A 23,445-nucleotide genomic window follows, 5' to 3' on the forward strand; every position below is an offset into this window, starting at 1 on the left:
ATAGTTAGACCAGCACCATTTGTTGAAGATTATATCTTTTTTCCATTGTATGGTTTTGGCTTCTTTGTCAAAAGTCAAGTAACCGTAGGTGTGTGGTTTTATTTCTGGGTTGTTAGTTTAATTCCATTGATCTACCAGTCTGTTTCCATGCTAGTACAGTGCAGTTTTTATTACTGTAGTACAGCTCTATAGTACAGCTTGAGATAAGGGATGGAGATACCTCCAGAAGATCTTATATGGTAAAGGATTGTTTTACCTCTTCTGGTCTGCTTTTGTTTTTGTTTTTGTTGTTGTTGTTTTTCCCTATGAAACTGAGAATTTTTTTTTTCAAGTTCTGTGAAAAATTGTTTTGGTATTTTGATGCATTGAATCTAGAGATTACTTTTAGTAGGATGGCCATTTAGGGAAGAGACTGAAACCTCATTCAGAAGGGCAAACAAAACAGACATCAGAAGTAGGAAAAGAGACAGAACAGGACAGGAGCTTTCTACAGAGGGCCTCTGAAAAACAACCTATCAGGGTGTCAAAGGAGATGCTGACACTCATAGCCAAACTTTGTTCAGAATGCGGGAACTTTATGGAAGAAAGGTGAGATAGATAGACCTAGAGGAGACAGGAGCTCCACAAGACCAATAGAGCCAAAAACCCTGGGCCCAGGGGGACCTGCAGAGGCCGATTCTCCAACCAAAGAACATGCATGGAGAAGACCTAGAACCCCTGCTCAGATGAAGTCCATAGCCTGCTTAGTTTCCAAGTGAGTTCTCTAGTAAAGAGCTCAGGGGCAGTCTCTGTCATGACTTCAGTGGCTGGCTCTTAGATCAGCACTCCCTGGGGGGTGCAGCCTTGCCAGGCCAGAAAAGAAGATGTGCAGCCAGTCCTGATGAGACCCTGATGACACGAGGATAGGGTCAGATAGAAGAGGAGGAGGTCCTTTCTTATCAGTGGACTATGGGAGGGCCATGGGGGAGAAGTAGGACTGACACTGGGAGGAGGGCTGGTGGGGCTATATCTGGATACAAAGTGAATAAAATGTAGTAAGTAAAAATAAATAAATAAATAAACTAATTAAAAACATTGAAAAGACAAAAAATAAAAAAGAGGAAAATTAACACTGAGAACTAAGTCACTTACAGTCAGTAGTAATGAGAAATGGTACCAGAAATACTGACATTTATTTATACGTAATTGAAACTGAATATAATAAAGAGAATATATCTTTCACTGAAGAGATTATCTTTGGTTAGTTTACAATAAAAGCAAAAGGTCTGGTGTTAAATCAGTGAGAGAAGTATGTAACTATGAAATAAGGATCATGGATATGAATTACAACTACTTATGAAATGAGAATGAGGTCACAATCCAAGAATAAAGAAGTATTTTAGGAGTTTCCATAGAGTGACTTGGCCCTGCCAGCGCTTGGTGCTTAGCCCAGAAACACTGACATTGGGCTTTTGACCTGTGAAATTGCAGCCTACACGTTTTATATTGCTTTAAGCACATGCAATTTTGCTAATTTGTAATGTCAACATTTCAACTTTGAGTAAGAAATGCTGACTCTGTTCCTACAGGTAAAATACTAATTGTCAGCCATTAGGAACAGCAAATTCATATTATTTCCTATATTTTCACATAGATTTGAGCATCTTGATGTCACCTCATACTGCTCAGTCACATTTATCCTTTAGGGCAGGCTTAAAGAAACAATGCTGTCCACTACCTAAAAAGGCCTCTGAAAACATGAATTTAAATAAATCTGTCTTTTTAAACTGATTTTTTTCTGTTTTGAATTTGTAAAAAGAAGCTTAATAACATGTGTATTTATGTTTGTAGCATATATCACATTTAATGTGATTATATGCAGCTGCATCTACAGAATTTATTCCATCATTTTACTTTCAAGTGGTACAAAAAAAAACATGCTGTGTTTGCAAAACTTTAAGCTTTTCTTTATAGAGAGAGAAATTCAGAATTTGCAATATAAGACATTTATGCTAACTAAATGCAATAAGGCATTTATAAGCTTTTTATCTACATACTTCCACACAAACATACACACAGACACACACACATACACATATATACCTTGGCAAATCTATCTTTAATCTTCATAATCTTTATTACAGTTTATGTCAGAGTTTTATACAAAATCATTGGTATCTAATTTTGTTCAGAACTTGATTTAATTAAACTTTCCTTGTAAATTTTCTAAAACTCATAGTGGGCAAAATGTATTTTGTATTAGTTTATCTGTGCTTAGTATCTGCCTGGTTGGGACAGTTCCCATGAAGTCCTCTCTTTCAGTGCACACTGCTGGGAGCAATTGCATGGTGGATTGACAAAAGAAAGCAAGTGAGCTTCCTGGAAGCAGCTCAGTCATTTTTGCACAGCTGACAAATGGATGTATCCTTGGTTTAGGCAGAGCCCCAAGGATTCTGCCTCAAGACTGCTTATTGTTGCTATGCTGCCTTTCCATGCCTGTCTAATATATCTGGCCTGGCAGAGACAGAGACCCTTGATGAGACGTTCTTGCTTCACTCTGTTGGGCAGATTTCTTGCAGATTATTTTGAAGATGTACCTTCATGACATATGCTCTTTAAACTAATTGATGATTTCATAACCCCTGATGATGATTTTAAATAATTTCTGATTGATTCAAGTAATTTTAAAACTCTCCTGCAGTATAGCAAAAACTTCTAGGAGCTCTGTGGACATACGAAAATATGTCTAGCTCTTGAATTACACCAAGAAGGAAAACTAGATTGAAAGAATTTAATAGTCAAGGAAATAATTTCATTCTAGGTTTAGTCCAAGGATGAGACCCAGGTATACACCATGATAAGAAAGAACATATGAATAGAGAAACAAAGAATAAATGGTTAGCTATATAATACAAGACAGATGCCTCTTTCTTAACAAAACCTTGACATAAAAATCTTTCTTTAAACACATAATGTACATTTGATATAATAAGATAAAACTCCTGCTATGAACTCATAATCAGCATATAGATAAAACCACTGCCTTATATTTATAATTAAAAAATCTAGTTAGGTAGTGTGATCAATAGTCCTACAGTAACTCCTCTTTTATGTACTGATTGTATCTAATTTTGAATGATATAATTTTTCCATGGATAGAGAACCTTTGTATTAGAGAGTATAATTCCCAAGACAGAATTAAACAATCATTGAAGCCACCTACTTCATCCAAAATATGTCTGTCTAATTGTATATATATTTTATATATGTACATATGTATATTAATATCTGTATATCTACATATATGTGGATGAATGGAGTCTTTGGGACCTCCCTTGTACTGTCTATTGATTGCATGTGTGTGTGTGTGTGTCTGAGGTTTGTCACTGTCTGCTGGCTTTGTCTGGCAAATGTGTATGATTTTGTATGTTTCTATGTTATTAAGTTTAGTACATGATAAGCAGTCTGGAATGTTTTATTGGCCTTCTTAATTAGGACTCTACTTTCCAGAAGGCTGCTGTTCACTCCTAAGCCATTAAGCTTAAAGGGACTAAGGTTTTTCTTTTCAAAACTCATTGTATCTGCAGCAAGAAACTGAGGACTGCAACCACTTGTACTCTGAATTAAAGGAGCCACCTGGCTTAACTGATTATGTCCCTCTGCTGTCTTTTTCTTGAAAGGTTCTCGTGACCGAGGGCCCTTGGGAGTTAAACTGCACATATAGAATTAAACTGTATATATAGAGAGCCCCAAATAGCAAGACTATCAGCAAGGAAGTTTAAGAGATAAAGTGTATATAAACAGTAGCAAAGCGACCACTCTGGAAGATTTAGAGTTAAGCACAGAGAGAAACACCAGGCATCAGCTGGTCATCTCAGATGCTGTGACCCAACTTGCTTCACCCTGTGTCCTGGAGCTGGTCTCTCACATCACTGACTGAAATGTCTTTTTTCTAAGACAGAATTTTTACTGTCTTGAGGGAGCACAAAAAAAGGTTCATTTTGATGGTAACTAGTTACAAGACAAAATCTCCCCCAAAACCATAATTTTATTACTTGGTGTTTTGCTTACCAAAATGACAAGGTTTACACTCAAATTCATATTTACAGCAACAAAATGCAATTTTGTATAAAACTGTTAGGGATAAACAGGTGCTTTGGGTTTTATATAGGTTAGAATTAATTGATCTGAATTAGAAGGTGACTGTAAAAATTTGCCTGGAATCTTAGATTACAGATGGGATGAATAAAAATAAGAATCATAGAAGAGAAAGAAAAAAGATGAAATGGAAGCAAAGCAGAAAAAAATGGAGGAGGAAGAAAGCTTCAATGAAAAGAGGAAAAAAATGACTAAAAATCCATAATGTTCAACTATGATTTTCCAAATATCTCAAGTTAGGTAATAAAAAACATATTAAAGATTCTGATCATGATTTTTGAGGTGTACTGGTGCATATCTTTTATTTCTGTGCTCAGGAGGCAGAGGTGAGTGCATTTTATGAGTGCAAGTCCACCATATTTTTTATATTGAGTTTCAGGCCAACTAGAGCTACTCATCAAGACCCTATCTCAGAAACAAGACAACCAAAAATACTTAAAAGAGGGTTAATTTCACATAACTGTGGTACTAAATACTTTTTATTTTTTATAATTTATTCACTTCATGTACCAATTGTAGACCCCTCCCTCTTCTTCTCCCAGTTCCCCCTCCCTCCTATTTCTCCCCTATCCTCCTCCCCTAGTCCTCAGAAAAGGGAGCCCTCCTCTCCTACTATCTGAACCTAGCCTACTAAGACTCATCAGGACTACCTGGATCCTCTGCCTGGCAATACGGCCCTACTAGAGGGCAGGCAACAAAGTCCATGTTTGAGATTGAGGAGCAGGCAACAAAGTCCATGTCAAAGGCAGCCCCTGCTCCCCTTACTGGGGAACCCACATGGAAACTGAGCTGCCTATCAGCTACATCTGAAAAAGGGGGTTAGGGCCTCTCCATGAATGGTCCTTATTTGGTGCATCAGGCTCTGCAATCCCACCATGATCCAGATTTTTGGATTTGTTGGTCTCCTTGTAGAGCTTGGGTTCCCTCTGGGTCATTCTATCCCCTCACTTTTCGTAAAACTTTGGCTCTCCCCAAAGTTTGGCTCTGAGTCTCAGTAGTCTTTCGTTCATGTTCATGTCCTTCAGAAGACATATGTTCAGATCCCCATCCTGTTCTCTTTCTTCAACTGCTTTTGGTGTCTATTCTGTGTCCCTTCTGAATGAGATATAAGCATCCTTCTGAAGCAGCTGTGCTGCCAACACAGGCTTCATAAGATACTGTAGGGAGGAGGGGCAAGATGGCGGAGCCCGGAGGACTCTCATTCTGAGCAGCAACACAGCACGATCAGCACAGTGACGAGCAATCAGAACTCTCGGCCATAAAACACAGTCATTGTGTTTCCCAGGTGAGAGGATACCCCACCGTGGGGGATTCAATCAGCTTTTAACTCACCCAGCTAAACCTCGGAAGAGATCCCTGTTCCGCAAGACGCTTGCCTGCTGGCCGCCAGCCCCAGCCCCAGCCCCAGGCCAGAGCCACAAGCCAGTGTCTCTGGTCACGGTCCCAGACTGAACCTTGGGCACCACACTATCAGAGACTGGAATTTTCAGTCGAGAGATAACCCCAGGGTAAAGGAAACGATTGGGACCGGCCTTAGGTCACCCAGACATCCCCTGGAAAAGACTCAGGCGGGTTCCACGGGCACCCCAGGAGCCAGCCCAGAGCCAGAGCCAGGGACCCAGGTTCCAGCACAGAGCCCTGCCTGCCTGCACGCCTGATTCGCCTCCGGAGATAGAAACGGCGGGTCCGATCTCAGAGCACTCAGCTCACCCCCAACCTGAAAAGGTCCCCGGAAAATTACCCAGTTTAGGGAGCCACTCAGGCTCCCAAAAGCCGCAAAGGCAGACACAGGCAGTTTCTGCACACCAGAGAGCTGGCAGAGACTGAGCCGCCATCACACAGCTGTGCTCCAGGCACAGGCAATTTCTGAGGCCAGCCAGCTGGCGGACACTGAGCAGTGTGCACCAGGGCAAAAAAAGACACTAGGAGTCCGTGTCTCCAGAGAATCCACGGGGAAGGAAGGAAACTGTACTGATCTAAATCACCCAATCCTTCCCTAGAAAAAGTCTAGCAGTCTAGTGGGGCTGAGGCACCAGCACTCAGCTGTGCTCCAGACACAAGCACAAACAGTTGAGGCGCGCCTGATGTCCAACTGGGTCACAGCAGCTGATCATTAAATCAACAACAAGAAACCCAGAAACAGGGCAGCTGCCCTCAGGACTTCCCTGGGTGAGAGGAGAACCCTCTTGACTAACAAAGACCACAGTTACCACTCAGGTCTATATCCCTGAGGTGAGCAACTCCTGAAAAAACACCAGCCATCCAGGGACTATACCCAAAAAGCTGAGAAGACATCCTTCAGGAAAAACCAGCTTTCTGCAAAGGGGATTCTCTCCACCCACCACAGGATCCCCAGGTACCACCAGAAAATAACCCCAAACACCTAAGATAACACAATGGGTAGAGGCCAGCGTAAAAGCTCAAGCAACAAAAGACAGAGCAATATGGCATCTCCAGAACCCAGTTACCCAGGGGCAAGTAGCCCTGGACACCCCACCATAACTGAAATCCAAGAAGATGACCTAACAAGTATGCTCATGAAGATGATAACAGAGGAAACAAATAAGATTCGTAAAGACATAGAGGAAGATAAACTCAAACAGAATATTGCCATCCGTAAAGAAATAGAGGAAGCTTCAGCCAAACAGTTTATGGCCTTTAGAAAGGAAATGCTTAAAACACTGAATGAAATGATAGAAACAGAGTTGAAGGAACTAAAAGAAAAACAGGAAAGTACAATCAGACAGGTGAAGGAAGTAAACAAAACAACTCAAGACCTGAAGATAGAATTGGAAAAATTAAAGAAAACACAAATGGAAGAAATAATGGAAAGGAAGAATCTAGGGAAGAAAACAGGAACTACAGAGGTAAGCATAACCAACAGACTACAAGAGATGGAAGAAAGAATCTCAGGTGTAGAAGATACAATGGAAGAAATCGATGGATCTGTCAAAGAAAATGTTAAATCCGAAAAATTCCTGACACAGACCGTCCAAGAAATGCAAGACAATATGAAAAGACAAAACCTAAGAATAATAGGTATAGAGGAAAAAGAAGACTCCCTTCTCCAAGGCCCAGAAAATATTTTCAACAAAATCATTGAAGAAAATTTCCCCAAGCTAAAGGAGAGGCCAATTAGAATACATGAGGCCTACAGAACACCCAACAAATTTGACCAGAAAAGAAAATCCTCCCGCCACATAATAATCAAAACAGTAAGTATTCAGAACAAAGAAAAAATACTAAAAGCTGTAAGGGAAAAAGGCCAAGTAACATATAATGGCAAACCCATTAGAATCACACCTGACTTTTCAACAGAGACTATGAAAGCCAGAAGGGCCTGGACGGATATCATGCAGACCCTAAGAGAACACAGATGTCAGCCCAGGCTACTATACCAAGCAAAACTCTCAGTCCTCATAGATGGAGGAAACAAGATATTCAATGACAAAAACAAATTTCAACAATACCTACAAACAAATCCAGCATTACAGAAGACACTGGAAGGGAAAATACAACCCAAGAAAGCTAGCTACATTCAAGAAAACACAGGAAATAAATAACCTCACTTCAGTAAAACAAAAAGCAACCAAGCACACAACCTGATGACCACAGCCAACATCAAAATCAAGAGATCTAACAGCCACTGGTCATTAATCTCTCTCAACATCAATGGACTCAACTCTCCAATAAAAAGACACAGATTAACAGAATGGATACGTAAACAAAACCCAGCAATCTGTTGCATACAAGAAACACACCTAAGACACAAAGATAGACATTACCTGAGGGTAAAGGGTTGGAAGACGACTTTCCAAGCAAACAGACCCAAGAAGCAAGCAGGAGTAGCTATTCTAATATCTGATAAAATAGACTTTCAACCAAAATTAATCAAAAGAGATGGGGAAGGACACTTCATACTCATCAAGGGAAAATTCCACCAGGAAGACATCACAATCCTGAACATCTATGCCCCAAATACAAAGGCACCCACATTTGTGAAAGAAACATTGATAAAATTTAAAGCACATATAGATCCACACACATTAATAGTGGGAGACTTCAACACCCTACTCTCAACAAAGGACAGGTCAACCAAACAGAAATTAAACAAAGAAACAATGTCTCTGACAGAGGTCATGAATCAAATGGTCCTAACAGACATTTACAGAACTTTACACCCAAACACAAAAGAATTTACCTTCTTCTCAGCACCTCATGAAACCTTCTCCAAAATAGACCACATAGTGGGTCACAAAGCAAGCCTCAACAGATACAGGAAGATTGAAATAATCCCATGTATCTTGTCTGATCACCATGGAATAAAGCTGGACCTCAACAATAACAGAAATAACAAAAAGCCTACACACACATGGAAACTGAACAACTTGTTACTAAATGACAGCTGGGTCAGGGAAGAAATAAAGAAAGAAATTAAAGTCTTTCTAGAAATCAATGAAAATGAAGACACAACATACCTGAACTTGTGGGACATAATGAAGGCAGTGCTAAGAGGAAAGTTCATAGCACTAAGTGCCTTCAAGAAGAAATTTGAGACAGCTCATTCAAGCACCCTAATGGCTCACTTAAAAACCCTAGAAAAAGAAGAAGCAGACACACCAAGAAGGAGTAGACGGCTGGAAATAATCAAACTCAGGGCTGAAATCAATCAATTGGAAACAAATAAAACAATTCAAAGAATCAATGAAACCAAGAGCTGGTTCTTTGAGAAAATCAACAAGATCGACAAACCCTTAGCCAGGCTAACTAAAAGGCCGAGAGACACCACCCAAATCAACAAAATCAGAAATGAAAAGGGGGATATAACTACAGACACAGAGGAAATCCAAACAATCATTAGGACTTACTTCAAAGTCTATATGCCACAAAATTTGAAAATCTAAATGAAATGGACAATTTTCTGGATCGATTTGACTTACCAAAGCTGAACCAGGACCAGGTAAATCAACTAAATAGACCTATATCCCCCAAAGAAATAGAAGCGGTCATCAAAAGTCTCCCATCCAAAAAAAGCCCAGGACCAGATGGCTTCAGCGCAGAATTCTACCAGACCTTCAAAGAAGAGCTAACACCAATTCTCTTCAAACTATTCCACAAAATAGAAACAGAAGGAATATTACCAAATTCATTCTATGAAGCCACAGTCACCTTGGTACCTAAACCTCACAAAGACTCAACAAAGAAAGAGAATTTCCGGCCAATCTCCCTTATGAACATTGATGCAAAAATACTTAATAAAATACTTGCAAACCGAATCCAAGAACACATCAAAGATATTATCCACTATGACCAAGTAGGCTTCATCCCAGGTATGCAGGGGTGGTTCAATATACGGAAATCCATCAATGTGATCCACCATATTAACAAACTGAAAGAAAAAAACCACATGATAATCTCCCTAGATGCTGAAAAAGCCTTTGACAAAATCCAACATCCATTCATGTTCAAAGTATTGGAGAGATCAGGGATACAAGGCACATATCTAAACATAGTAAAGGCGATATACAGTAAGCCTATAGCCAACATCAAACTGAATGGAGAGAAACTTAAAGCAATCCTACTGAAATCAGGGACAAGACAAGGCTGCCCGCTCTCTCCATATCTCTTCAACATAGTGCTGGAAGTCCTTGTTAGAGCAATAAGACAGTTGAAGGAGATCAGGGGGATACAAATTGGAAAAGAAGAAGTCAAGTTATCACTATTTGCAGATGATATGATAGTATACGTGAGTGACCCCAAAAACTCCACCAGGGAACTCCTACAGCTGATAAACACCTTCAGCAAAGTGGCCGGATACAAAATTAACTCAAAGAAATCAGTAGCCCTCCTGTATACAAAAGACAAAAGGGCTGAGAAAGAAATTAAGGAAACAACACCCTTCACAATAGCCACAAATGACATAGGTACCTCGGAGTAACCCTAACCAAGGAAGTCAAAGACTTGTATGAAAAAAATTTCAAGTCTCTGAAGAAAGAATTAGAAGAAGATATGAGAAGATGGAAAGATCTCCTATGCTCATGGCTTGGTAGGATTAACATAGTAAAAATGGCCATCTTACCAAAAGCAATCTACAGATTCATTGCAATGCCCATCAAATTACCAACACAATTCGTTACAGACCTGGAAAGAAAAATTCTCAACTTCATATGGAATAACAAGAAACCCAGAATTGCTAAAACAATCCTCTACAATAAAAGATCTTCTGGAGGTATCTCCATCCCTGATCTTAAGTTGTACTATAGAGCAACAGTTTTAAAAACTGCATGGTACTGGCATAGAAACAGAATGGTGGATCAATGGAACCGAACAGAGGACCCAGAAATAAACCCATACACTTATGGACACCTGATCTTTGACAAAGACGCCAAAACCATACAATGGAAAACAGATAGCATCTTCAACAAATGGTGCTGGTCTAACTGGATATCTACATGTAGAAAAATGAAAATACATCCATACTTGTCACCCTGCACAAAACTGAAGTCCAAGTAGATCAAAGACCTCAACGTAAAACCAGACACATTAAATCGGCTTGAAAAAAAAGTAGGAAATACCCTAGAACTCATTGGTACAGGGGAGGAGGGAGGGGCTTATGGGGGGATGCAGAATGAATAAAGTGTAATTGATGAAAAATTTTAAAAAAAAGGGAAAAAATAATTTAAGAACCTTAAATGACTTTCAAAATTGGAGGAAAACATGGAGTTAGTCGATTGGCATGGAGCACCTCTCGCCCCTGGGGGCAATGGTCTCCTGAACCTACTCAGACCTCGGACACCACCACTGCTAGTTCTAGAACTGATGCAGGATGTTCCAACGAGGGGTTAAGGCTTCTCATAATATTTCCTATAAGCCCACACCTGTTTGTCTATATCCCCCACTTTTATTCATTATTAGGCAGATAGAGCCAAGTAATTGTGGTAATACTTGCTTTTTTGCCCAATGCTGGAATGCTAGTAAATTTAGGTATGCCCTGGTTACTTGCATGCCTCACTGGGTGCCTGTGCCCATTGATGCCCCTCACGCTATGACTCTCTTCAGACAGAAAAGGGATCTTGGAACTACAGCCACCATTGTTACTACCATCTCATTGGCGGCTGTTGGAGCTACCACCAGGGCATTAGCCATGAGTCATACTAGGCAGACTGCTCAGACCCTGAATAATCATTTAGCCAATGTAGCTCATGCCTTAGTTGTACATAAAGGAATTAATGCTCAACTAAAAGGAAGCTTGATGGTGTTCAATCAGAGGATTGACCTCTTGCAGGAGCAAATTGATACCCTATGGCAAATCGCTCAACCTGGCTGTCAATGAAAGTATGCTGGACTTTGTGTCACTAGCATACAACATGAGAATTTTTCCTGTGCTGCAAATCTGTCTAAACAATTGTCGAGCTATATTTTAGGTAATTGGACTGGAGAATTCGATACTACGATGGAGCAGCTGAGAGTGGCCATTGTCACATTAAATTCTACCAGAGTGGACGCAGGACTAGCCACAGGATTTTCACCATGGATTGCTGCAGCCATGAATCATCTGAAGGAATGGGCGGGCATGGGAGCGTTAGCAGTCCTTCTGGTGTTGGTCTCCTTGGTTTGCCTGTGGTATATATGCAAGATTAGAGTCTCACAACAGTGTGATGCAGCCATGATCATTCAGGCCTTTACAGCCATTGAAGCAGGACATTCTCCCCAAGCATGGTTGGATACCATAAAAAGCTAAAATGATACGCTCAGGATGCGAGGCTAAGCACTGCACTCAGGGTCAGCTGCTTTGGACCCAGAGAAGAGCATGTCTGATTGCATGCGGGTTGATGCCCCAGGTCCTGCCTCTGAGAAAAAGGTATCGGACGGGTCTGATGCTCTTTGGGTGGATGACACCCAAATGAACATCGGTACAAAGTCCCAATTTATTTCTAATATCAGAGATCAGACCTCTACTCTTGCCTGATGCATCTAAAACAAAAAGGGGGAACTGTAGAGAGCTGCGGAATGCTATGCCATGAAGATGGAGCTGGTTTCTCCCTTCCACCTTCCAGATGGTGAGTGCTCTCTGTCACGAACAATTCCACATTTGGCTAAGGCTGAGGATCTGGCTTGCTTCCATGTATGTGGACCTATCTGCATTGCCCATGTGGCACGACTGGGTTGGCTACCCAGAGGCTATTTAAGCTGTGGGCTGGCTTTCCCCAGGGTCCGAGGATTGCTCAAGGTTCCTGAATAAACTGCATTGAAAAAAAAAAAAAAAAAAAGATACTGTAGGCCTGTGTTTCTGTTTCCTGATAATGTTCCCACAGTTGCCTAAATCAAGTTTCTATTTCTCAGAACATGAAACAATAGTCCATGGAAACGAGATACAATAACTCAATAACCTTCCTGAAAATAAAATAAAAAACAATAATCTAATAATGCCTTGAAAGTCCTTAAAGTACTTAACCATAACATTAAAGGTTAATTAGAAACTTTGGCTTAGCTAGTCAAAATGATACTGTTACCTGGAGACATTTTGTTAGCACTTTTTGTTACCAGGGTACACCTTGTTACTTGGACACTCCGAAGAGTTTAAGTTAGTCTGGGTATAACTCCATTTTGAAAGAGAGAGCCATCTTGACTGGGAGCTGAACTCAGGTACCAGGACATATCACAGAATGTACACTTGGCAGAGAACAAAGTTAACTCTCCTAGCAACAGCCTCCAGGAAATATCACAGAATAAATACTTCATAGAAAATAGAGACAATCTTTCTGACATAATCTGATTGGCCTGCTCTTTGATCACCTCTCCCTGGGGGGGAGCAGCCTTACCAGGCCATAATAGAGGACAATGCAGCCACTTTTGATGGAAACTGATAGACTAAGATCAGAAAGGAGAGGAGAACCTCCCCTATCAGTGGACTTGGGGAGTGGCATGCATGCAGAGGGAGGAGGGAGGGTGGGATTGCGAGGGGAGGAGGGAGGGGCTTATGGGGGGATGCAGAATGAATAAAGTGTAATTGATGAAAAATTAAAAAAAAAAAGTAAAAAAAAAAAAAAAAAGAAAATAGAGACAATATCCTTGGCAATAATCAATGAGAATTGGTTGGGAAAATTCTCCCCAGTGTTTATGATATAGCTTAGAAGAATAGCAATTGTGATCATATCCCTTAGGCAATTCTGATTATGTGCCTTAAAGAAGGTCACCTCTCCCCTCTAACTTTTACCTAATCCTGTAATGTCAAGGCATGTGCTCCTCCCCATTTGCTGTCATGGAAATGTGTGCCCTTCTGCTTGATGGAAACCTCCTGCTTGCAGTCTTTCCCTTTAAAAACCCTGCTCATTCAGGGCTCTGTGGTGTCCCAGTTCTCCACTGCTGCGTCAGTGAGACTTGGGTCCTTAGTTGTCTTTCTCTCGTAATAAAGCTCTCTTGCTCTTGCATTGAGTAGTCTCCTGATGGTCTCTGAGGGTCCCATGATCCTGGCATTACAACCTCAAGAAGTCACCCCCAATCCCCTAGATTAGCACCAACCAGTCAGTTTATGACAAGCTTGCTTCTGCTAAATGAGAACCAATCAAATAACTGAAAGTCCTGATCCAGGCTTAAACCATAATAATAACTCAGCTTTGCAGCTACTCTGGGTTCCCCTCCCTAATATGCTGCTTTGGATGGTGGGTAGTCTGAGGCTAAATAGAGGCTTTTTGTTCTTGCATACTTGGTCAGCCTTTTCATGGTGTTTGGGGTCTTTGTGATCTGGGCATAAGTCTCCCTACGTTCCTCCTTGTTACTTAACCCCTTTAGGTCTGTGGATTTTAGTGTGGCTATCCTGTATTACATGGCTAATATCCATTTATAAGTGAGTATAAACCATCTGTGTCTTTCTGGTTCTGGGTTATCTCACTCAGGATGATCTTTTTTAGTTCCATCCAATTGCTTGCAAATTTCATGTTTCCTTCTTTTTTTAAATAGCTGAGTAGTTTTCCACTGCGTAATTATAACACATTTTCTTTATCCATTCTTTGGTTGTGGGAAAACGAATCAAATTATTCAATCAAAAAATGGAATACAGACAAAAACAGAGAATTCTCAACAGAGGAATATCTAATGGTGGAGAAACGCTTAAAGAAATGCTCACTGTCCTTAGTAATCAGGGAAACTCAAAAGGACTCTGAGATTCCATATTACACTTGTCAGAATCGCTAAGATCAAAAACACAAGTGACAGAACATGCTGGTGAGGATGTAGAGAAAGGGAAACATTCTTCCATTGCTGGTAAGAACGGAAACTTGTATGACCACTTTGTAAATGAATCTGGTACTTTCCTCAGAAAACTGGGAATAGTTCTACATCAAGACCCAGCTATTAAAAACTATTAAAAGTTTGTCAATAAGGTTTTCTTCTATATTACCAAAATCTAGGATACAATATTGTTTTTTTGGTAACACCTAGGTTACATAGTACCTGTATTAAGTATCTCATTGTTTATTTGTCATACCACTAATAACATTGAGTTTTGGGGGATACCATTATGCTGTTTGTATTTGGGGATGTATAAATTAGCAATTCTCATCTTCTCAATGAGGGTAAAGTAGTATTCTGAGATTAAGAGCTTTATTCCAAAATATATGCAGCAAAATTAAGTGAAATACATAATCTTAGTATTACAGTTTTAAATATCAAAGCCTCTGTGACTGCAAATTATTGAAACACAATTTTGCATCACATCACATTTTGAAGTTTATTTCTCTTCAAATGAAAACAAACCAATAAAACAAAAAATATATAAGCAGGAAATATAAATGGTATGGGATGTGCTACTGACAAAAATCTTCATACTTGGCTACACAAATAAATTCCATAAGCTAATCCAGGAATAATCTTCTGAGACATGAAAGATTTTTCACTTTTAATAGTAGATAGAAAATTTAGGTACCTTTTAACATTATTGTAACCTTAATTTTATTATACACTAAAACTGAAAATGTCTGCTCTTTTGGTCATTAAATGTTCTTATGTGAGTGATGTTTCTGGGCATTTACTGATATGTTTTCACTCAACTGAGGTTGTAACTGTTTTTAAATTATATATCATAGAAGTTGCATAAAGGATAATATGATTTGAGTTGATGTTTACATCCTCAGCCCTATTTTGTTTACATAGTCTGTATAGTAGTACTCTCTTGTCTACAAAACACTGACTTAGGACAAAAATGAGTGACATAAGTGGCTCAAAAGGATTTAGAAAAAGAAAAAATATATATTATATATAATTGCATATATAGCCCATACACACTCATAGTATGCTATCTCTAAATATTTTTAATCAAGTTGTGCATGTCACAAACACTGAGGATTCTTTTAAGTAGGTTATAATGTAAATAATGATTTTTAAAATATTCATTGAGGGTTTCTTGCATTTCAGATATTTTTCTTAGTAGTCATTTATCCAAATATTTTTGGTCTTAGGGATATGTGTTGTGTGTGTGTCTATATTTATGTATGCACACACACACACACACACACACACATATATATATATATATATGATGGATTTTCCTAAGGAAAAACACTCCCTACTCACAGAACAAGGATACAGTTTTTGGAGTTGGTATTGTTGTCGTGGCTTGTGCTGTCTATATCTTAATAAAAGACTTGACAGATTGGCTTGCCCTTTTTATGTCATGAAAGACAAACTGGGGGGAAAGATCATGGCATCCAGCATGGCACCTTTTTAGTGAACATCAAAAACATCTGGCCGCAGCCATAGTATGACTGCAAACTACAAGCTGGTTATTATTGCAACAGGGGCCAGTCCACAAGAGGAAGAACGTCAGCTCAATTTAGTTCAGAGAAACCAGAACATTCAAGTTCATCATTCACAGTTTTGAAAAATACAGTCCAAACCACAAGTGGCTTGTTGTTTGAAATGCAGTGGATATCTTGACCTACATGATTTGGAAGATAAGTGGCTTTCTACCCAAGCAAACAAAACAACAACAACAACAGAAACCAAACAAGTTATCAGGAGTGGTTAAAGTCTGGGTTCAGTTCAGGTCCCTTACCTGATGGAAGAAACGCTTGGAGTTCATCCACTGAGTTGTCACGAATGGATCCTTGAGAGCATGTAGACTTCAGTATGCCTGTGTGAAGTGGCATGGATGTAGCTGGTGTCTCCCTGAGGAACCCGAAGCTAGTAGACGCTGATGCAGACAAGGAGCAGTGGAAAGAGGTTCACAAGCAGATGATTGACAGTGGCTAAGGGCTCTAAGTTGATCAGATTGAACGGTTATATATCCTAGGCCATTGACCTCTCTTCAGCAGACTTGGAAGAAGCATAATGGAAAACCTTAGGCTGGTAAAACCCATTTCCACCATGATTAGAGGCAGACCTTTAATCATGAGTAAAGGTGTGTTTCTCAGTGTTGTCTGTCCTGGGACTAAATGGAACCTCACATGATGTGAAGGTTGGTGACTTGACTCCTGAAGAGGAGGATTGTTTAAAGAAGAATTCTGATTTGCTCTGGGGGATCCAGGAAGAGCTGTAGTTCTGAAGCCCTCCTATGTCGGAGCAATTCACTGTCCAGGCAACAGCAGGGTTTCTATGGAGACCACACACTGTCTCCTCAACTGAGCTTTGATTATGACAGCAGTTTTAGGGTGGCCTAGGTGAAAACATCAGTTGTCCACTGCTATACCCTGATGTTAAGGTGTACTTGTGTGGTGGTAACCTGGTTAATGTGACAGTCTCCCTGTTCCTGAGTACACTGTCAATTGTGTGTAGACTTCAGTTGCGCTGTGAACCTTACGGTATCTTTGTGCTGCTCACCCACACCAAACATTCCTAGTCAAGTTCCCAATTAGTCATGGCTTCTATCTGTAAATAAGTAAATATTTCAAAGGTCTTATTTTGAATATTATATGTGCCTATGCTTATATTGCAATATTATATAAAAAGTAAAATCTGTATATGGAGGATCTCTATTGAATCACACCCAAGTGTCATGCCAACAAAATCTCCAAATGAACTTTAAACAATGAAAAAAAATTCTTATTAATTAACCACATCTAATGCAATTGAGTAAATACTACATTTGGGACAGAACCTCACTTTCTAAGGTTAAATATTACATAATTTTAATAATGTAATATAATTATTTATATTATTAAGTAAAATATTACACATTTAGTGCAAAACCTTATATTAAACTACTACTGGAAACTACTTCATAGAAATGAAAGGTAAGGGAAAGCTCATATGACATTTATCTAAATAATATGCTTAAAAATAGGGAAATGTACTTTTCATTATTTATTTTCCTGCATTTAGGAAAATAAAAATATTATTGCCCAAAAAAGGTTGAACTTTTGAAGACAGAGCCAAGTGAGGTTTACAAATGCATTCAAAGTGATGAGATTTCCACACTTTAGAAATATTACATAATATTTTGGTTGATTAATTCATGATTAAAGAGGAAGAAATGGTTCTGAAAGGTATACAAAACACCACAGAGAAATATATTTAATTTTACATCCAATACTCTTGGAATATTTTCAGATATTATGTCTAAATGATATTTGTTAAATAGCAGTCTTTTTCACAAGCCTCATTTCCTTTCTTTTTGAAATCTAAAGACATATTCTGTACAGAAAACTAACACAATAGAAAGGATGCAATGACTCTATTATCATGTCTACATTTGATGAAGACTGATAAATAAAATTTGTGCAAACTATGCACACAATTTCTTTGTAGAATGAACTGTACTGAATTCTGTGTCCCTAAATACAGCCCTCGTAGAAATACTAGCGCGCTCCCAAGACTTTAGCTCTATTTCACTCAAGGTGTCTATATACTTATAACTAGACTTCTTGGAAACAGTGGATCAGTTTCAGTACGGTTTTATAAGAGAAACAAATAGACTTAGAAAAACTCAGCATTTCTTGGGCTGGTTACATCATTATATATAGGAAATATCAACAACAGTTGGCCAACTCAGCAAGAGATTTTAGAAGCTGAAAAGCTGTCTTACAACGTGTCTTTTTAGGAGGATATAAAGCAAAGCACACCCATACATATGATTCTAGAGAGATCTTTTTTTTGCATATTTATTTATTTATTTATTTTTAAATTTTTCATCAGTTACACTTTATTCATTTTGTATCCCTCCATAAGCCCCTCTCTCCTCCCCTCCCGATCCCACCCTCCCTCCTCCCTCTGCATGCCTGCCACTCCCCAAGTCCACTGATAGGGGAGATTCTCCTCTCCTTTCTGATCTTAGTCTATCAGTTCACATCAAAAGTGGCTGCATTGTCCTCTACTATGGCCTGGTAAGGCTGCTCCCCCCCCCCAGAGGGAGGTGATCAAAGAGCAGGCCAATCAGATTATGTCAGAGGCAGTCCCTCTTCACATTACTATGTAACCCAATTGGACTCTGAACTGCCCTGGGCTACATCTGTGCAGGGGCTCTGGGTTATCTCCATGAATAGTCCTTGGTTGGAGTATGAGTCTGTGGGAAGTTCCCTGTGTTCAAATTTTCTTGTTCTGTTGCTCTCCTTGTGGAGACCCTGTCCTCTCCAGCTCTTACTATTTCCCAGTTCTTACATAAAATTCCGTTCATTCTGCCCAACAGTTGCCCATCTGGCTCAGCATCTGCTTTGATAGTCTGAAGGGCAGAAGCTTTCAGAGACCCTCTGTGGTAGGTTCCTAGGTTGTTTCCTGTTTTCTTCTTCTTCTGATGTCCATCCTCTTTGCCTTTCTGGATGGGGATTGGACATTTTAGTTAGGGTCCTCTCTCTTGCTTAGTTTCTTTAGATGCACAGGTTTTAGTGGGTTTGTCCTATGTTGTATGTCTATATGAGTGAGTATATACCATGTGTGTCTGTTTGCTTCTGGGACAACTCACTCAGGATGATCCTTTCCAGATCCCACCATTTACCTACGAATTTCATGATTTCCTTATTTTTCATTGCTGAGTAATATTCCATTGTGTAGATGTACCACAATTTCTGCATCCATTCTTCAGTTGAGGGGCATCTGGGTTGTTTCCAGCTTCTGGCTATTACAAATAAAGCTGCTACGAACATGGTTGAGCAAATGTCCTTTTTGTGTACTTGAGCCTCTTTTGGATAGATGCCTAGTAGTGGTATGGCTGGATCTTGAGGAAGCGCTATTCCTAGTTGTCTGAGAAAGCGCCAGATTGCTTTCCAGAGTGGTTGTACAAGTTTACATTCCCACCAGCAGTGCAGAAGTGTTCCCCTTTCTCCACAACCTCTCCAGCATGTGTTGTCACTTGAGTTTTTTATCTTGGCCATTCTCATGGGTGTAAGGTGAAATCTCAGGGTTGTTTTGATTTGCATTTCCCTAATGGCTAGTGAGGTTGAGCATTTCTTTAAGTGCTTCTCTGCCATTCGGTATTCCTCTACAGAGAATTCTCTGTTTAGCTCTGTTCCCCATTTTTTAAGTGGATTACTTGGTTTGCTGCTTTTCAGCTTCTTTAGTTCTTTATATATACTGGATATGAGTCCTCTGTCAGATAAAGGGTTGGTGAAGATTCTTTCCCAATCTGTAGGCGGTCGCTTTGTTTTGATGAATGTGTCCTTTGCTTTACAGAAGCTTTTCTGTTTCATGAGGTTCCATTTATTGATGGTTGCTTTTAGAGCCTGTGCTGTTGGTGTTCTGTTCAGGAAGTTTTCCCCTGTACCAATGAGTTCTAGGGTATTTCCCACTTTTTTTTTTCAAGCCGATTTAATGTGTCTGGTTTTACGTTGAGGTCTTTGATCCACTTGGACTTCAGTTTTGTGCAGGGTGACAAGTATGGATCTATTTTCATTTTTCTACATCCAGTTAGACCAGCACCATTTGTTGAAGATGCTATCTTTTTTCCATTGTATGGTTTTGGAGTCTTTGTCAAAGATCAGGTGTCCATAAGTGTGTCGGTTTATTTCTGGGTCCTCTGTTCAATTCCATTGATCCACCATTCTGTTTCTATGCCAGTACCATGCAGTTTTTAAAACTGTTGCTCTATAGTACAACTTAAGATCAGGGATGGAGATACCTCCAGAAGATCTTTTATTGTAGAGGATTGTTTTAGCAATTCTGGGTTTCTTGTTATTCCAGATGAAGTTGAGAATTTTTCTTTCCAGGTCTGTAAAGAATTGTGTTGGTAATTTGATGGGCATTGCATTGAATCTGTAGATTGCTTTTGGAAAGATGACCATTTTTATTATGTTAATCTTGCCAAGCCATGAGCATGAGAGATCTTTCCATCTTCTCATATCTTCTTCTAATTATTTCTTCAGAGATTTGAAACTTTTTTTCATACAAGTCTTTGACTTCCTTGGTTAGGGTTACTCCGAGGTACCGTATGTCATTTGTGGCTATTGTGAAGGGTGTTGTTTCCCTAATTTCTTTTTTTTTTTTTATTTTTTATTTTTTTTTATCAGTTACATTTTATTAACTCTGTATCCCAGCCATGTCCCGATCCCTCATTCCCTCCCAGTCCCTCCCTCCCTCCCTCATCTCCACCGTGCCCCTTTCCAAGTCCACTGATAGGGGGGACCTCCTCCCCATTCATCTAATCCTGTTTTATCAGGTATCTTCAGGACTGGCTGCAAAGCCCTCCTCTGTGGCCTAACAGGACTGCTCCTCCCTCCCTTCGGGGGTGGGGAGACCAAAGAGCCAGTCATTGAGTTCCTGTTAGAAATAGTCCCTGTTCCCCTCACTTTGGGAAACCAATTGGTTAATTTTGTATCCGGCCACTTTGCTGAAGGTGTTTATCAGCTGTAGGAGTTCCCTGGTAGAGTTTTTGGGGTCACTCACGTATACTATCATATCATCTGCAAATAGTGATAATTTGACTTCTTCCTTTCCAATTTGTATCCCCTTGATCTCCTTCAACTGTCTTATTGCTCTAGCAAGGACTTCCAGCACTATGTTGAAGAGATATGGAGAGAGTGGGCCACCTTGTCTTGTCCCTGATTTCAGTGGGATTGCTTTAAGTTTCTCTCCATTCAGTTTGATGTTGGCTATAGGCTTGCTGTATATCGCCTTTACTATGTTTAGATATGTGCCTTGTATCCCTGATCTCTAGAGAGATCTTTATTGCAGTTTCTGTCATTCTCTGAAATTGCGTATTTCACTTCAACAAGTGATTACAATTAGCAGTTGCAAATATTCTACTATGATTAATATATTGAGTGTAAAGGATTAGGGATAAAATGCATTAAATATATCTAATGATAAATTGCAGCTGTTTATTCCGGACACTTTCATAATTTGTAACTTTTATTTTCTTTTTGTTTTGTTTTATAATTCTTTGAAATGTCCATGGATGTATACAATATATGCTTATCATTATGACACGCATTCACTTTTTGTACTTCCATTAGCCCTCTCTCTGACATATCTCCCATTTCTCGAGTATGATAAATATAAACACCCACTGAGTCCAGCTTTCCATACCTTTACCCACTGTTTCATAGAGAGCCTGTCAGTGGCTACTCCTCTGCTGAACTGACTCTCCCTCCTACAGTACTTGTTAACTTCCCACATTTCTGAGCTAGTGCTGGGGGCTAAGCCCTCTGTCCCTCGACATCAGAATGTTTAACTGGGCTTGAGCATTTGTGAGTCTTGCAGAGGTAATCAAAGTTTCTGTTAGTCCATATATGAGACAATTATGTCTTGTAGAGGGGATAGCATTTCAAAACACTCCTCTGCTTTACTGTGGCTCTCACATTCTTCATGGCCCCTCTCACAAATGTTTCCTGAGCATTTGGGTGGAGGACATACATTCCCACCTGTGAATGTGATATCCAGTCACAAGCACAGGACAGTTGGATCAGTTATACATCTCCACAATGGTGACTATTCACTTTTACAAGAGACTTCTCATCCTGAGGTTGAAAAATAAAAAAGTCAGAAACCTTTGGATACAAACCTAAATATATGTAAGGCAATTTGAAATCCTTAACATTTACCAAAAATATAAACAAGGTGCAGTGAAGCGAGGGAACTTGACCACTCTGTAGACAGAAAAAAAGAATGTGTTGGTGGTACAACTGCTGCAAAGCCCTACAGGGTAAAGAGCAGGTAATTAGAGGGAGAGTCCTCGTCAGCTAGCTTAGAACTGGTAGCATTAGACCATGGAGTACTTGCCAGAACAGCCTGGGCATTAGTGTGGGGACCTGGAAGTTATATAAGCTGTTTAGGTTACTCTGGAATTATATGTCCTTTGTTCAAGTATTTGGAGAAGATATCTCTTCCCCAGGATGAAGACAAGAATTCATAACTCTCCTGAAAACAAATATCTGCTCGATGATATTTCGAAGAATGCTACTTTTAGGTTTCCATTGCCTGATAAAAGTCCCTCTGTTTACCCATAAGGAGTCTGGGCTTGCATAAGTTTGGGTCACTGTCTTATGTCATAGCAGCACTGGAATCTGCTTTGTAAAATAATAAAAACAACACCGAAGGTTTCCATGCTTAGGCCTGTGATTTACCCACTATGAGTTTTGAGAAAATTTACCATACCAGGCAGGAATTCCATCTTGGAACAGGTCTCAAATCCAATCAAGAAAAGACCTGGTTACTACCATAAACATTCTTGCCACTATTTCATCAGTGGCCACCCCCTACCTGGCCAGTGAGTGTGGTAACAGAGTCTAGAATTAGGCAAAATCTTTTTTTTCCTAACTAACTGTGGCTTCCTCACTCAAGACTGAAATGGCACCTCTTTTTATGACAGCATTTCGAGTAACCGAGTAACATCTGTTACACATCTGTTTCTCACTTTAGCTTGTATCTTAACTTCCTTGTTAGCTAAGTATTGAAATGCTACCATGATACAGATGAATGCAAATGTTCTAATACTATTAAAAACCATTATTTGTTAACTATTGTTCTGGCTATTACATTTGTCACATACTTTTTCAAAAATAATATCAACTGTATCCACAAGACAGCAACAAATACTAACTTGAGACATTGTTCTTGATTTCATTACTCTAAGCTAACACTTATTAAAAATAAATACCCTGGAAACTACCTCATCATACTTAATCTAATCAGTATCTAATCATACCACACAAAGATTATGATTCTGACCTAATTCGGAGTGTACTTATTATTATTTGTCTTTCTTGGGAGATGTTGTATCATTATTTGTCATTTCAAAACATAATTCTCTTAAACCTAACAATAATATTAATATATCTTCACCAAGATCACTTTTTGCAGTGAAAGCAACTGTGTTCAGCTTTTATTGGAATAATGCTTATATTTTTTAACCAATCAGGACAAATGCTGTGTTAATGAGAAAAT

The 23,445-nt window shown here is 39.4% G+C and overlaps 1 pseudogene; it reads left to right on the plus strand.

Moving 5' to 3' along the window:
• Positions 1 to 564: 564 nt before the first annotated feature.
• LOC110544020 (L-lactate dehydrogenase A chain-like) lies at positions 565 to 16,672 on the plus strand (annotated as a pseudogene).
• The last annotated feature ends 6,773 nt before the right edge of the window (positions 16,673 to 23,445 follow it).

The sequence above is a fragment of the Meriones unguiculatus genome, chromosome 9 (assembly GCF_030254825.1).
Source record: "Meriones unguiculatus strain TT.TT164.6M chromosome 9, Bangor_MerUng_6.1, whole genome shotgun sequence".
In the NCBI taxonomy this organism is placed as follows: domain Eukaryota; kingdom Metazoa; phylum Chordata; class Mammalia; order Rodentia; family Muridae; genus Meriones; species Meriones unguiculatus.